The following is a 16,035-nucleotide window of genomic DNA, read 5'->3' on the forward strand; positions in this document are numbered from 1 at the left end:
GGTGAAAAGAATCAAGAGGATTGATAACTGTCTAATTGATGTACTGCTACTTTTCAATCTGAACAGGATAGCCCAACTATGGAAGCCATTTGCTGCTCTTCAATACCTCATACATATGTGTGGTTCTATTCATATGAGTACTCTTTGTTGAATTACCTAATCCTGCCTTGCTGAGACCATGGTACAGGGTTTAAGACTGACCTTCAAAAGCGGCATCAAAAGACTCTAGGGACTGTTGTGACATTCACCCATATTACAACTTCTAGAAAATTTCAACCTGCCTTAAGTTCCCCCACATCTCCAACTTAAAATGAGATGTCCCTTGGCATTTATTTACAAAGTCAAATGTAGAAAAGAAGCTACAACAGCTGTGGGATCATTAAAACAGTATCTTCTTGTAGTCATACTTTCCAGAAAACTGACTTGCAGGAGCACATAGTTCTTGCCCTGATCATGGTTGAAAATGCTGCTGTACAGAGAACTGGTTCAGTAATCCCAAGGTGTGGGTGTGTTGGAGGGAGGCATTTCAACTAAACTCAAAGAAGAGAGATTATGGGTAGAGTATTTAGAATGTAGGAGAGAAAGAACAGTGATTTTTAGCTGGATACTGCAGCTGTCAGATACAATCCTGAGACTATACTCCCACACAAAGCAGATGCGGCATGTTCATTTCACTTTTTAGAAAGTGTACCATGTTCTCCCCCTCCCCAATTATGGAAAGTGCTCACAGAAACATTTTTTTTGCTCATTATGCTTTTACTCCTCTTCAACTCCTGAAAATGAACAAAAATGTGGATTAAAATCTCAAGTGATGTTTGCATTTGAATTGCAAATTTTTAAAAGCATTTTCCGTGCATGTGTATTTTTTAAAATCTGCTTGAAGGGTTTTGTTACCTATGATAAAACTAGAACTGGGCATTCAGTAAGAAATGGCAATTCTGAGTGTCTTGCCTGTCATGATTTCTGAATTTGAAACTATTCAAGTCAAAAGAAGATGGCTGATATTTCACAAACTGTGAAATGTTCTTTCCTTTAACAAATCTCAGTACCAGAAGCTTGAGAAAAAGAATAAGAAGCAAAGATGCTAATTCCTGTACTAGGTTTTAGCCTTCGTGTACATATGTGGTGTGCATTTCTCAGAACTCTACTCACTTACACAACCAGTACAGTTTTATTTATTTATTTTTAAACATTTCTCCTTTGCAGAACTGCTTTGCGCACAGAACAAATTTTAATTAGATACAGAATTGTCTTCTTTTTCCAGCATCCTGTCAGACAAGTGGAATAAATTTGGCGTTGCTTCTACAGTATAAACCTCTAACTCAAATAGTTTATAGGGTTCTATCCACTCACAAAGTTAGTAACAGTGTTATTGCCTTTCCCAAAGAGTGTGAGAAAACATGGTAGCTCAAAGAAGGCAACAGAGAAAAATATGGAAGAACAGATAAGCATGACAACTACAAACACCTTACCAACATCCTATATGAAAATAAGGATCTAAAGGAGCAATACTACTAAAACAGCAGAAACGTAACTAAACCAAGCAAGAAACAAAACAACAGTTGAAAACCCATTTACAATCTAGCAGAACAAAGCAGCTTCCCTTGGCAATGAAAGGCAAAGTGATAGTAGACTCAGCAGGGAGGGTGATATTTCTCTAGAGTTGAGGCACCAACCCAAACAAGTTCTTCTCCTGTTCATCTACCACAGTGGTTCCCAAACTTTTCGGGCCACCGCCCCCTTGGTTCCACAAACTCAACCCCACCACCCCCTACCCTATCCTATAAAAAGCATTATTCAAAATAGGGGTTTGCGTGACTCACGAAAGAAGAACAATGAAAGTTCAAAAAAGTAACCATTAATTGCACAACTATTCCAAATCAAATTAAAACCTTTTAGGTGAAATTTATTCAACAAAACTGATGAACTTGATCCAGTGGTACCAGCTTTTCAAAGGCTGGGGAAAAAATTCTGATGGTTTCCACCAAATTTGCCAGCCTGGTGCCATAGCTTGATCTACTGTAAATTAGTGAACAACACAGATGAAGGGGCCCACCTTTAGCCCCCCCCTGCTGTCCCCTTGCCTCTTAGTGTCCCCCTAGGTGATCCCACACACACATCCAGGGGGTGGTACTACCCACTTTGGGAACCACTGATCTATCATGTATAAATAAGCCAACTTTTCCCATGTCAGGAATAAGTTATGCAGTTTTGGGAATCAGGATGATGTGCAAGTTATTATGTTCTGCTCCCTTTTCCCAGTTCATTTACATCCCTATTTTGAATTCTTTATTGGTACGCTGTCTACATATATCTGGCTCTATCGCATTACATGGCACTCTGAGTACACCAGCAAGCTATTTTTGACAGAGACTTGAGATGCAGATAAGTAAGGTGGGATGAATTTGCATTGAACGTCTGCCCAGTTTCTAGTTCTGAAAGTGTATTTGTTCAGTGTATGTTTATCCTGCCCTTCCTCCAACAACAGTTTTCCCATTCTCCATTTTCTCCTCACAAAATCCTACGAGGTAGGTAAGGCTGAATAAGAGTGACTGGTCCAAGGTTAACCAGCACGTTTCATGGCAGGTAGGACTTTGAACATGAGTCTCTCTGGTCCTGAACTTCAATCACTGCATCACATGGCCTCTTTGAAGCATTCCAGAAAGTATCCCATTCTAGATGCATGTTAAAATACCCACTGTAATGCCCTCTTTCTTTCCTCCCTTCCATTCAGCTCGGACCAATCAGAATGAATGGAATGTTGGAAAGAGTGAAAAAAACTGGGGCAGCTTAATGCCCAATAAATAAATAAATAAATGGCCAACCCAAAAAAGGGGTAGTTGGAGAATTGGGTTTTGGCAGTAGAAGGCACAGGAAGTATTCTCAATAAGCAGGGAGTCCAATAGGGACTTCAGTGTATTGCAAATGGGGGCCTGTGAAACTCGCAGGGGGATCCCATCTCCCCTTCCCCCTGCTCACCTTCCCAATGGCTCTTGGGCACCATTGCCACAGCGGAGCTGCTTCCCCCCCCCCCCCCCATCAATTTCTCTTTGACAGGAGCCACCTTTCTTTCACTTTCTCAGCGGGAGCCGCCGCCAAGCCCACCTTCCTTATTTGGGGGGGGGGGATTTAAACCCCCTGTTTAAAAAAAACTTTAAGGATCTTTCTGCAGACCTAGGGTCACCTGAATCTGCAGAAAAACCTGTTGGGGGGAGGTGTGCCCCCTGAGGATTTAGCTATCCACAGGCACATGTGAGAATTAGATGTATAGATTTACTCAGGGTTTGGGTGCGGTTCCTATATAAAAACAGTAAAGTGTTGAGGCTTGTCTTGTTATTGTTTTTAAGTCTGAAATGCTGAAAGCACAAACATTGCAACCAATAAGCATAGAGCATCTCTGGTAACTGTGCCAGACTAGAGCAGGCTTATGAGTATTAATTACAAGATATTCCTTCCCCACCCCCAAAACAATGAAAAGCCAGCATACATCTTTCCCACAGCAAAGACAGTATAAGTGAATCTGTCCCTATGGCTAGAAATTCACTCCATCTGCAAGAGAGCAGCAAATAGGACACAGAATCACATCATAGTATTCAGTACTATTAAGAAGGCAAGTTTGGAAAAATTCAGAAATATTTATTTTTAGCAATAGGGCCCTCAGGTTTTAATTCTTGGTTTACTGGGAGCTTTTAAAAGCAATGAACAAGCAGTTTCTTCATAGAACTGACACTCCATTCTAGGACTTGTACATTAATCCTATGCATAACTGAAGAAAATCTTATTGAGGTCACTGCCGAGTAAGTGCGCATAGAATTGCAGCCTAATTTCCCAAAGTGGGAACAGGATTCAAAGCAACAGAATATTTGCTATGTGGTGCTAGAGTGGATTCACTCTTTGTGGCTCTACCACATCTAGATCCAAACATCGGAATGGTCTCAAAATATTTCAGGTAAGTGAATAATGCTGACTGATTTCTCATTTGTCATTGTTAACAGTAAGCTATATAACATTTGTTCAGATGCAATGAGTTGTTATGTTAACATGAGAAATTATTTACTGCTTTGTTTATTATAAAAAAAAAACATTGTATAAGACAGTCACATCCCTTTTGCATTTGATGCATCTGTTAGAGTTCTGGATACCTAAAGACAAAACAGTGGAATGAATAGTCGAGAATTTTTTTTAAAAAAAAAAACCTTCCACAAAGGAAGTGTGTCCATTTTGTTTCTTGAAGTGACATTACGAGTGTGGCTTAACTGGAGTACAAACATTACTATCCTCTTTCAATCAGAACATATGGCGTAGAATGCTTAATGGTGCTCATGTAGAAACAGCCAGCTAGCTTCTGAATCTTTTCATAGCACTGGGAAGAAAGTAGATTAATATTGAGTTATAAATTATCTATTATTTACAGCTAACAGATGTTGTATATAGTTAAACCTTAGACACTAAAAGCATATGGTACAAAAATGCTGAGAAATATGTCTTTAATTATCAATTAGTATCATAGAATCATAGAACTGGAAGGGGCAATACAGGCCATCTAGTCCACTTCCTCCTAAGGTCCCCACCACCTTCACCTCATCTACCAACTCTTGCCTACAGATAATGGCAAGTCAAGTATGGCCCTTGTAGCTTCCTCCACCATTTGAAAAAGGACGTTGTTGGCTAGGCAGGTCAGGAAATTGCATGACTCTAGATGCATAGCAGAGCAGCGCACATCAGGGAAGTTGAAATCACCCATAACTACAAAGTCATGTTGCTGTCAAGCTGCTCAAGGAGGGCAGCATTCACCTCCTCAACTTGGTCAGGTGGTCTGTAGCAGACTCCAACCACAATACTGTCTGTCCTTCCTTCCCTTATCCTCACCCAGATACTTTCCACTGGGCTGTTACCTGCCTCCTCCAGTTATTTCCTGACAAGCAAATCCTCTCCTCACATACAGTGCCACTCCACCTCCTCTCCGATCCTTTTGGTTTTTCTTGAACAACTCATCTCCATCCACTTCTACATTCCAGTCACCACAGGCATTTCAATGAAGAAAAGCAAACAACAGACACCCACTTGGGAAGACCAGTCAAACGGAGCCAAAAGTGAGAAGCTTCAGGTGTCTATGTACCCATGCCCAAAGCTTGGGCAATAAGAAAGAAGAGCTTGAGCTTCTAATGCAGACAGAGGGATAGGATTTAGTAGGAATGTACTTAAAGGATGCTTGGATACACAGAATTCAGGCCATTGTTATGGGCTTTCTGCTCCTATCTCTGAGACCCACTAAATAAAAAATAAAAAGATTCTTTGAAGCAATGAAGAATGAAGAAAAACAGCAACAACTTCTGTGAAACGCACATCGCAATGACGGTAAGTAGTGAGCCAGCAGAGGCTTTGTAGACCTGTAACCTACCTTGTGTGCCCAAACTGATAAGGTGATGGCAACAACCCAAGTCTGGGTCTACTGGCATCTGGTAAGGCTAGCATGGACCAAGTAAAAGCAATGGATGAGCAGAAAAAATGCAAAATCATTTTATCACCAATGAAAATTCATGTTCTAATTTTAACGAATTGCTTTTCTGTAAAAAGGTAAAAATGAATCAAGGGGGTGCTTGGTAGTATTGGATATTACATTACAGCATGACAACAGAACATATTTGTTTAACATGTGAGATGGAAAAACAACACTGCTAGTACAGACACAAAATGCTGACAGAAAAGAGCCAGTGATTACGGGTTGCCTCTGCTTTGACTAGCAAATGGCAGCACTTGGAGAAGGGGGGGAGGTCCTCCACACTATCATGTGGTCTAAAAGTGTTCATTCCCCATGCTCAGTAAAATCTCTCTCAAACCTGCTTTTCTCCTACCTTTTTGGGAAGAACTCAGCCCAAGCATGTTATCAAGAAGTCTGTATAGGAACATCCACAGTATCCAAAGTCCTACTCATATCAGTGCCATTTTCTTTCTCTCAGACCTTCACGGCTGCCATTTTCCCTGCAGCACCAACACAGGGCTATTTTCAAGCTTTTTTTAAAAAAAATGATAATTGCTGAAGTGCCATAACACTAGAAGAAGAAAAGTTAGTTTTTAATATGCAGACTTTCTCTACCTTTTAAGAATAATCCAATCGATTTACAATCACAATCCCTTCCTCGGCCCACAACAGACACCTTGTGAGGTAGATGGGGCTGAGAGAGTGCGGAGAGAACTGTGACTGGCCCAAGGTCACCCAGCTGGCTTCTTGTGGAGGAGTGGGGAAAACCAACCCGGTTCACCAGATTAGCATCCACGGCTCTTAACCACTACACCACGCCGGCTCTCTTTAAATGACCTATTGATATGACCAACTAGTTCTTCTGAATTCCCTGCTTTCTTTCTTTTTTAATCTCAAGTCTTTTTTGGTCCACCCAAAAGGGCTAGACACAATAATTTTCCTAAAAAATTAAGCTGGGTATCCAGAGAAGGTAGCAGGTCATGCCAACCGGTAATTATAACACTATGATAATCTAGCAATTAGCCTGAGAGTAACCCACCAGTGGCTTGGGTGGGGAATGGCAGCCAGAGGGAGCTGAAGCAAGGAAAGCACAGGGAAAACTGGCCCGTGGGCATTCCATTGCCACTGCAGATGCCTCTACATTTGCTGCAGCAACAAGAACTACACAGAATCGTCGCTAAGTGGAAATAGCTGTGCTGAAACTATACATATAGAATAACATAAAATGTTAATAGGGAAATCTAGAAATGTGGACTATCTTCCAAAAAGTGAAGCTATCTGAACCTCAGAGGTACAAAGTACACCAGCATAGTTATCACTTTTCCACACAGCACATACCTTCTCAGAGAAGTTCCCTGAAAAAACTTTTTTACCGTCAAGTCGCGGTTGACTTAGGGCAACCTCATCAGATTTTCAAGGCAAGAGATGTTCAGAGATGGTTTGCCATTGCATAGTGACCCAGTTATTCCTTGGTGGTCTCCCATCAAAATATTGACCAGGGTCAACCTTGCTTAAATTCCAAGATCTCACGAGGTCAGGCTAGCCTGGGCTATCTAAATCAATGCTCCTGAAACATATCAACCCAAAATTTCTGCATGTCCAAAAGGAACACATGTACTATGTATCTGCAGCAGAATAGGAATTTGCTTAAAGAATGGTGGTACATAAGCCTTTTGCTGGTGTCCATACAGGGACAAACAACTTTATGTGTGGTGCAGAATAGAACCACATAACCTACAAAGGGATTTCTTCAGTACTTTATTTGAAGTTGGCAGAAAGGTCTAGGGGATCACAGCCAGTTGAGATAGCAGGCAGTCGTGACCATCAGCATATAAATTCGACTTCCATTTGGCAATAATGCAATGAAAAGGGTCTTTAGGCTGTCTGCACCACAATGGAAGATGGAAAGATGTTTGCACAAGAGGAAGCATAGATAGTATATATTTTTCCTGGTAAGCCACAGTGCATGGCATTTATGTCATCCTCAACACTGTGTGGATAATGAAAAACGATGGTTGGTTTTAAAAGAAATGGGTATGTGACAAGCCTTTTTTCCTTCTACTGAGGGGATGCACACAGCCTCCTAAGATTTTTGGGATCTAGGCTCATTTTGAACTATAAACCTTCCCCTCCGTTTCCAGGTCTTCTACAGGTAGCGAATGTATAGGCTTTGGGTTCACTGCTGTGAGGTAAGTTTTGTGGTGAACAATGAGATTATTGAGATTTCTGAAGATGGATTAATATATAAACTAAGATGATTTATTTATTTACTGGTTGGTTTTAAAGCAGTGGTTCCCAAACTTTTCGGGCCACCACCCACTTGGTTCCAAAAACTCAACCCCAGCGCCCCCTACCCTATTTTATAAAGAGCATTATTCAAAATAGGGATTTGCATGACGCACTAAAAAAGATAATAACAATGAAATTTTAAAACAGCAACAATTAATTGCACATCTATTCAAAATCAAATTACAACATTTTAGTTGAAATTTATTCAACAAAACTGATGAACTTGATCCAGTGGTATCAGCTCTTCAAAGTCTAGAAAAAAATGCTGATAGTTTCCATCAAATTTGGCAGCATGGTGTTGGGAAGGTTGGGAAGAAATATACATGTTGTCCTTTCCTATAATTATGAAGAGGCAAATCAGTAGAAAACTGAAATACAGCTGCACTCAGAACTGCCAGAAGCTTGATCTATTGTAAATTAGTGAACACTACAGTTGAAGGGGCCAGCTTTAACACCCCCCCTGCTGCCCCCTTGCCTCTTAGTGCCCCCCTAGGTAATCCCACCGCCCCCCAGGGGGTAGTACTTCCCACTTTGGAATCACTGTTTTAAAGGAACAAATCAGCAGCACCAGGTAGACAAAGTAGAAACCTGGCTGAAGCACAAAAATTTAAATTGATTATGACTTCAGAGAGTAGTTAGACTTTTCTACAATGCTTTCAGGCACAAACAGATTTGGGGCAGAGGTTGGATTAAATTATGTTTAGAATCTCTTCCAGTATTATTTGAAGTCTCTTGTAATGAAGAGGCTGTTTAGTGCTAGACATCATGCATATAAACTGCAATAGACTGACAAGTCAAAAAAATTTCATGATACCCATGAGAAAAAAACAATTAAATGCTCTTGGTTTATTTCAACCCTAACGTATCATACTCGAGGTAACACAAATACAAAGTCCAACTGCAACAATTTATGTAGATCACATCAAAACACAGCACGGCTTTTCAAGGTAATACATGTCTCTTAAGATCAGGCGCTCACAAGCAGATAATTGTTCAGTTTGCAAGCTGAAAATTGAATCATATACATAGATACACATCAGAAAAGATTCTGGCTTTAACTAGCATTTTCTTCTTACTAGGAAAGAATCAGAAGGAATTTCTCTCATGGCTCACACAGCTTTACCCTAGTCACACAGTCAGTTTTACTTACAATAAGCGCCATTAGATTCAATTACTGAAGGCTCTATTTAAGATGTACTAGGGAGACCACAGCGTTGCATCCTCATTCAGAGATACTGTGCCACATTTAAAATATTTTTGGTACTGGGCTTGGGGCTATTATTAGCAATATCGGGTTGCTAGGGAAAGATTTGGTAATGACATGCACCAGCCACAAAGCAGAAATCTGATTTGCAAAAGAAATTGGGGGTGGGGAGGCTTAAAATTAAGGTTGGGAAGAAATATACATGTTGTCCTTTCCTATAATTATGAAGAGGCAAATCAGTAGAAAACTGAAATACAGCTGCACTCAGAACTGCCAGAAGAAGATCTCACAAGCAGAGCACAACAATTACACTACCAAACACAGGCAAGGTTACTGTATCACAGTAGGCCATGGCCTGGATGGCAAGAAACCTTCATTTGAGTGTAGGGAATAGCTATTCACAGTACCAATCCTAAACATAGTTAACAGCCTCCTAAATCCATTGACATCAATGAGCTTAGAAGAGTATAACTGTATTTAGGATTGTACTGTCAGTTGACTAACTATAACTTTGTGAATAGATAAGAATAAAGGACGAAAATGAAAGAGAACAAAAGTACTATAATAATATACTTTTGATGCTACACAAGTATTTAAGAATGGACTTTTACTTTTCTTGTGCTTCTTAGGCTGCAATCTTGTGCATGATTACTGCAGAATTAAGTCTTATTTCGCTAAGAGAGACTTTCTCCTTAGTAAACATGAAAGGATCAACCCATTAGTATGCAGCGTATTTTTCACAATCCTTCTCGTTCATCTGCAACACCCATAGACAGACCATCACAACCAATATTTTAATATGACTGGGAAACTACCGTATTGTAGGACTTAATCACATCAGCTTGAGCTCATAGACTTGCTCATCTTCTAATGTGATATACGCCATCATGGGCAAACAATAATACCTTTCTGCTTTCTAAAGAAAACTGGAGTCCAGTGGAACCTTAAAAGCAAAGAACAGTTATTCGAGCATGAGCTTTTGTGAGTCTGACAAATATCTGAGTCCCTACATAAAAAATTAAATGGACTCAAATATGACATTTAAAGCATCCCAATATTTGGAAACCAGAGGGAGAACATTTCAGTATCCCTGGATACTCTGTTTCTGACCTGAAAATTACAATTCTGCATCAGAAGAACTTCAAAGGGAGATGCCAGCATGAATTCCTTAAGAGTTTTCACACTACCTCCTCCCCTCCTCCTCTCCCCACACCCCGCAATTCCAGGTACAAACACTTGAGATTTTTCAATCATTTCAGGTCCTAGCTGTCTTAAATCTTGGGACTTCCAACTTGTTATAGTGCATGGTCTCTGCATTTTCTTGATCAGATTTGAACTGTATATAATTACATTTCACCCCATACTGTCTTGCATTTTGTGACCCATATGAGGGAGACATACAGAGAGATCTCCCTCTCCCCCCCCATACTTTTACATAAAATGGTTGCAAAGTAAGGGTCTACTCACTGAATCTGAAGAAGTGGGCTCTTCTCCATGAAAGCTTATATTGGAATAATTTTTGTCAGTTTTTAAGACTCCTGGTAATTTTGACTCACTTAGAGGTGACTTACTTAGCCTGTAGTCAAGCTGAGATTTAAATCCACCCACAGGTAAACTAAATAATTTCCTAGGCATGGCCAAGAAGAAACAGACAACTACAAAGCGAGCATTCCTATGTTTCTTTTCAGGATTCATCATTTAACTGGATTATGCCTTTAACGGCTGGATCAAAAAGCTGAAGTTTTTAAAGAAAAGAAGAGGAAAGGAAATAGTTTATGAAAAGGTTACAAAACACGTGAACCCTCTACATCTGCATTTCAGTGTAAAATATGCTCCTCCATCAGAACATATTCTCTTGGGGCACTTATTCAGGGCACACCTGCACAGTCTCATAAGCAAAGCTCTCCCAAGCTGTGTGACTCTCACTTTGCAGAAAGAAAAATGTGAAAGAAAAGGAGAAGGAAAACTTGTTCTAAACAACTAAGGGTCCTGGAACATTAACCTCTACCTGCCAAAACACACACTGCATCTTTTATTTTTTATTAAAAGAAAAATAACTATATCTTAACTATATCAGGACTTAACTCCCCTTTACATAAAGCAGTTAGACCAATTACAAGCTGCTATAACAATAAAATTATTATGGTATAGTGTAAACAATATTTGCCCCATATTATGCAATATTGGTTTACTAGTTATGATTTTTGTGTGCTTCACAGCAAGTCCAATGAAGACGACTAAAACTGCCTCCCTTGCACAGAACTGCATCTAATACTTTCCTTTGGCATCTAGACAATATTTCAAGAGGTTCAGAAAAATGTACTTTTCAAAAAAAAAATTGGAACTGTCACATTCTGGAACATATGGATGCCTCCTTGTCAATGAAGGCACAGATCACAGCTGTAGCCAAGGTGCCTTTTTTCCACCTCCACCAGGCTAGGCAGCTGGTGCTGTACCTGTCTTGCCCTGACTTAGTCGAGGTGATCTATGCAACAGTCGCCTCCAGGCTAGACTACTATAACTCGCTCTACTCAGGTCTGCCCTTGAGACAGCTCCAGAAGGTTCAGAATGTGGCGGGGAGGGTCCTTATGGGGACCCCGTTGACAGCACATATTCAAGCAGTGCTCCGCCAGCAGCATTGGCTCCAGGTGGAGTACCAGATCAGGATCAGCCTCCTTTTCGGCTCTGGCCCTGGACTGGTGGAACTCTCTATCCAGTGAGACCCAGGCCCTGAGGGATTTGGTGCAGTTCCACAGGGCCTGTAAAATTGAGATGTTCCGCCAAGCCTATGGTTGAGGGCAGCCATGGTTTTTATCATTATCTTACCTTCCTCTCCTACCTTATGTGTTACTTTGAGTGATTTGGGTGTTCCCGATTACCTCTCCTTCAGTCTGGCTGCTGACCTTTGTGCTGACGTAATGGGCACCATCTGATTTTAGGTAATTTTTTTAAAAATGGGGTTTTTGTTATATTTATTGTACTTGGTGTGATTGGGAATCGTGTTGTAATGTATTGCTTTGTGATGTGAGCCATTCTGAGCCCGGCTTTGGCCAGGATACAGCAGGATTTAATCCAGAAATAAATAAATAAAAATAAAAATTATTCTTCTAGCACCTCTGTGTTTTAAGCTGCAGGAACCTTTTCCTTTATATTTTGTACATGAACTGTGCTTTGTTTCTTCAATTAAACACACAAACATAAACCCAACCATTTCATATTTGGGTCACAGTGGAGATTCTAATGCTACTAATACCTTTAGCTAGAAAAGTCATCACCACCTGCCAAACCAACTTCTATTTGTTCCTCAGATCTTCTTCCACAAGGTCAACATTATAGCTAAGCAAGGCAGAACATTAAGATAATATGTGAATCAATTTTTTAAAATTTGTCAAACTATTCTTTCTGGATGAATGCCTTCCATGGCACAGGAAAGATTCATTAATTAAAATAATTGTTCCCTTCTGGCTTAGAGTAGAAGAGAATTAATTATGTGATACGCTATTAGGGTTGAAAGAATCATATAACATTTTGTATTTCTCCCTGGTTACTTTATATGACAGGAGTCTGGTTAAACTTAGCAGGTTTTGACTTTGATTAAAGAATCTAGCCAGAACACCACAGAAGTCTCTGGGACATGAAAGATGGACAAACAGGTGCAAGAAGCTCAAGTTATCTCTTAACATTTTACAATTTTACAGTCATCCGTTGTGTCTACATTTGAACTGATCTGACACATCTGGACAACTTCTGTGTTAAGTACACCAACTCTTCTGGTGTTGTTGTTTTTTTAGTCCATAAAACATAGAAGTATCAAAAGATACTGAAGAGACAAACAAGTAATAAAGTTAACTAGAGTTGCTAGCGCCTGACCCCCAAGACAGTACATGTGGCCTTCTCAATAAGCTCCTAAAATGTCCTATTTGCAAAATCACTGAAATCTTCAGTGCTGGAGCAACAGTTCAACATTCCTTTTCCCCAAGCCTATGAAGGACAAGGAGAAACCACATTTCACTGGGCAATGGGAGTCTTCTAGTAGGCAAATTCTAGCATCAAAATGAAGTAATTTAACAACTCAAAAACAGAGCCTTTAAACCTTATATCAAGAACATGGGTGAAAGGGTGTTTCCAAAATTTAGGGCTGACTGGAAAACAATTCTCTGTACATTGTACAAAAAAGCTCAAGGTCTTTGAATACACATCCCACGTCAGGGCTTTTTGTGTGACAGTGCTCACTAGTAAGGAGTACCGTCACCTTTGGGGGGGGGGGGCTCTCCCATGTCCTGAACCTCTTGCCCTGGCCTGCCCCTCTCTGCCAAAGAAAGAGAGAACAGATGGTCAGAAACAGTCTAATGGGGATCTGCAGAGGGAGGGGGGAATTGGTGGGAATCCAAGCAACCTTATATATGTGCACTAGCACTATTTTTTTTAAACAAAAAAGACTGTCCCATGTTATCTGAAAAGGGAACAAAAACAAAGAGGGGAAGTAAGAAACAACTGCCAGGGAGAAAACCCACCAGATATTTCCATGAGTGACCTTTAGCCCATACTTAAAGGAATGCCACCAGCCTATTTTTTGGACAATGTTATCATGGTTGCCAAAGATGATATGTGGATGACTCTTGATAAGGAAAAAAAAAGAAACCGGTGAAGACTAGCCAGGTGAAATAAATGAATCTGAGAGGACTCACGTACAGTGGGTGACAGTCTCAGTCACCTTCTCCTTACTCTGACATTCCACTTTATCTTTCCTCATTCTATCATATTATGCATATCATTTATTACTTTTAAACATTCTTCTCTCTCGATATAAGGCATAACTATTAGACTTGTGGGGCCAGCCATTAACCATTCAATTATAATAATGGAAATCATTATTCTGGTTTTTTTTGTGACTTTAAAATATGCATGTAACGAAACTTGTCCACTGTTGCCAAGGAGCCACTTGTCTATGGGAGATGCAATGCCATGGCTACCTGGGTTTAATAAATACATGAAATCCAGCCACCATGTGGTCAATGCAACTTTCAAACATTCCCAGACTTTGCACAGCCAATAAGAAAGGGGTGGTTAAAAGGATCAAGACCTTGGTGACCCCAGCATTGCTAGGCCACTAGGTTGAAGCCATACAGAGAAAATACTGATGTTCCAAGAGTATAGTATCCAGGAGCCCTCCCAGGGATCTGAGGGAGGTTTGAGAATGAAGTTCTCACACCTGTGCTGTAGTCAGCTTTCCCCTTCCTTGGAAACAAGAGCAGATTGATAACCAGCCCTGTTCTGCAAGAAAATGTATGTCATGCTCAGGAAGGGGGCCATGAGTAGTGAGAGCTTTCTCCCCTTGTGCTTCAAGCAACCCGATTCACTTAATTCAAGTGATTCCTTCACAAGTACATGACAGACTGCAGGAGACATTCCACTCTAAGCCAGAGTTTAAATACTTATTCAAATATAATATTTTACACAAACTTGATGGTTTTTCAAACTATTCCTGTGGAATCAGGCTAGATCTGAAAAAAACCACGTGAGGTTTCATTTTTAAAAAATTCTTAAGTAGGATGCTAGATTTTGGCAAATTCCTGCTTAAGGATCTTTCCTCCAACATAATGAATGCAGCCCAAGACTCATCTTGGCTGCATGTTGCGGCCAGCTGGCGCAACTCCACGGGAGTGCTGCTGCTCTCGCCCCAACCGCATGGCCAGGCGTTCCTGCCCGCCCCTCCAGCATGCAGCCTATCGCTGCTCTTGGGGCAAGCGGATCAGGAGTTCAGCGTCAGGGGAAGATGACGCAGGTACTCCCTACGTCGCCCCCCCCTTTTCTGTCCATATAAGGGTAGCGTGTCCCAGCCGCCAGCCTGTTCTTGCTTGGCGACGGCGAATCCTGCCCACCCTCCCTCTGTTTATTGTTTGTTCTTGCTTTTCTTTTAGTCACAACTTAGGCGATTTTTGGCATTGGGACGGATCCAATTGGGGGAAGATGCACCTTCCTGTCTTCCCCCATGCACGTGCCTGTCTTCCCCCATTTGGGGACCCCCATAAGGGGTCTTGGAATGGAGTACATCATCGTTGCCCAGCTTAGGGGCTGGTCATAGCTCCACTCCCAGGTGGTGTAGGTTCCACTGAAAGATTTATGTCCTGGTGGAGCCACCTATACGCCACTCTGGTTGCTACCCCAACAGGCGGGTTGGGGTTGGTCTATTGATCTATCGGTCTATCGATCTATTGGATGACAGGGTGGTCATTTGATGTTTTGGATCTACTTTCCTATGCCTTGCCAAATGCTCCATCTGTTGTAATCAATAAAGCTGTGGTCTTGTTATCCCAACATATCGTTGTATGTGTATTCATTGACCTTCCTTTCACAACAGGGCCACTTTGGCCAAGGGGCCGCAATGCAAGACTGTTTTCAATCCAGACTGAGAGCCAGTTAAGAATTTCTGAAGTTAAGAGCCTATCCCGTTATGCACATTTATAATGGCTGCTGAAATTCACTATTAAAATAATATGCCATTAGCCTTCACATAACATAATATGCCATTAGCCAGCAGGACCACCATGCCAGCCTTTTTATCTTGGTAAGGCTTTGCCCTTTAACTAGTTAATCCTTTTCAAAATGCTCATGATTTGTCCAGAGATATGCATGCTGCTGAGGTATTCACCATGTCTCCCAACATGTTTTGTATCTCATACCTCATACTGCAAGATCATTTGGTGGGATGCATTTGGAAGAAGCAAACAAAGACACCCAGTCTTAACAAGCACCTTCATTTTAAAAAGAGCTTTTCATTTAGCTTGATCTATGTAAACAAAGGATATAGGGAGCAGTTATACCTACCAGCCTGGGAAATAGAAAATGTAGGAATCATCACTTCACAGCTTTAACTCTGGAAAACAAAATTACAAAAAAGCTATCAATGCATAGCATGTGCTAACCTGCACATTTTGCTAGTTTTGGTCATACAGTAATTAAATCCTCAATAGAGCACCCAGTTCAAAAGAAACAGCAGACATACAAATTCACTAAATGAGCTCATTCTTGGAGACCCATACAAAAGGAAACAGCTCAT

The sequence above is a fragment of the Euleptes europaea genome, chromosome 12 (assembly GCF_029931775.1).
Source record: "Euleptes europaea isolate rEulEur1 chromosome 12, rEulEur1.hap1, whole genome shotgun sequence".
NCBI classification, from domain to species: domain Eukaryota; kingdom Metazoa; phylum Chordata; class Lepidosauria; order Squamata; family Sphaerodactylidae; genus Euleptes; species Euleptes europaea.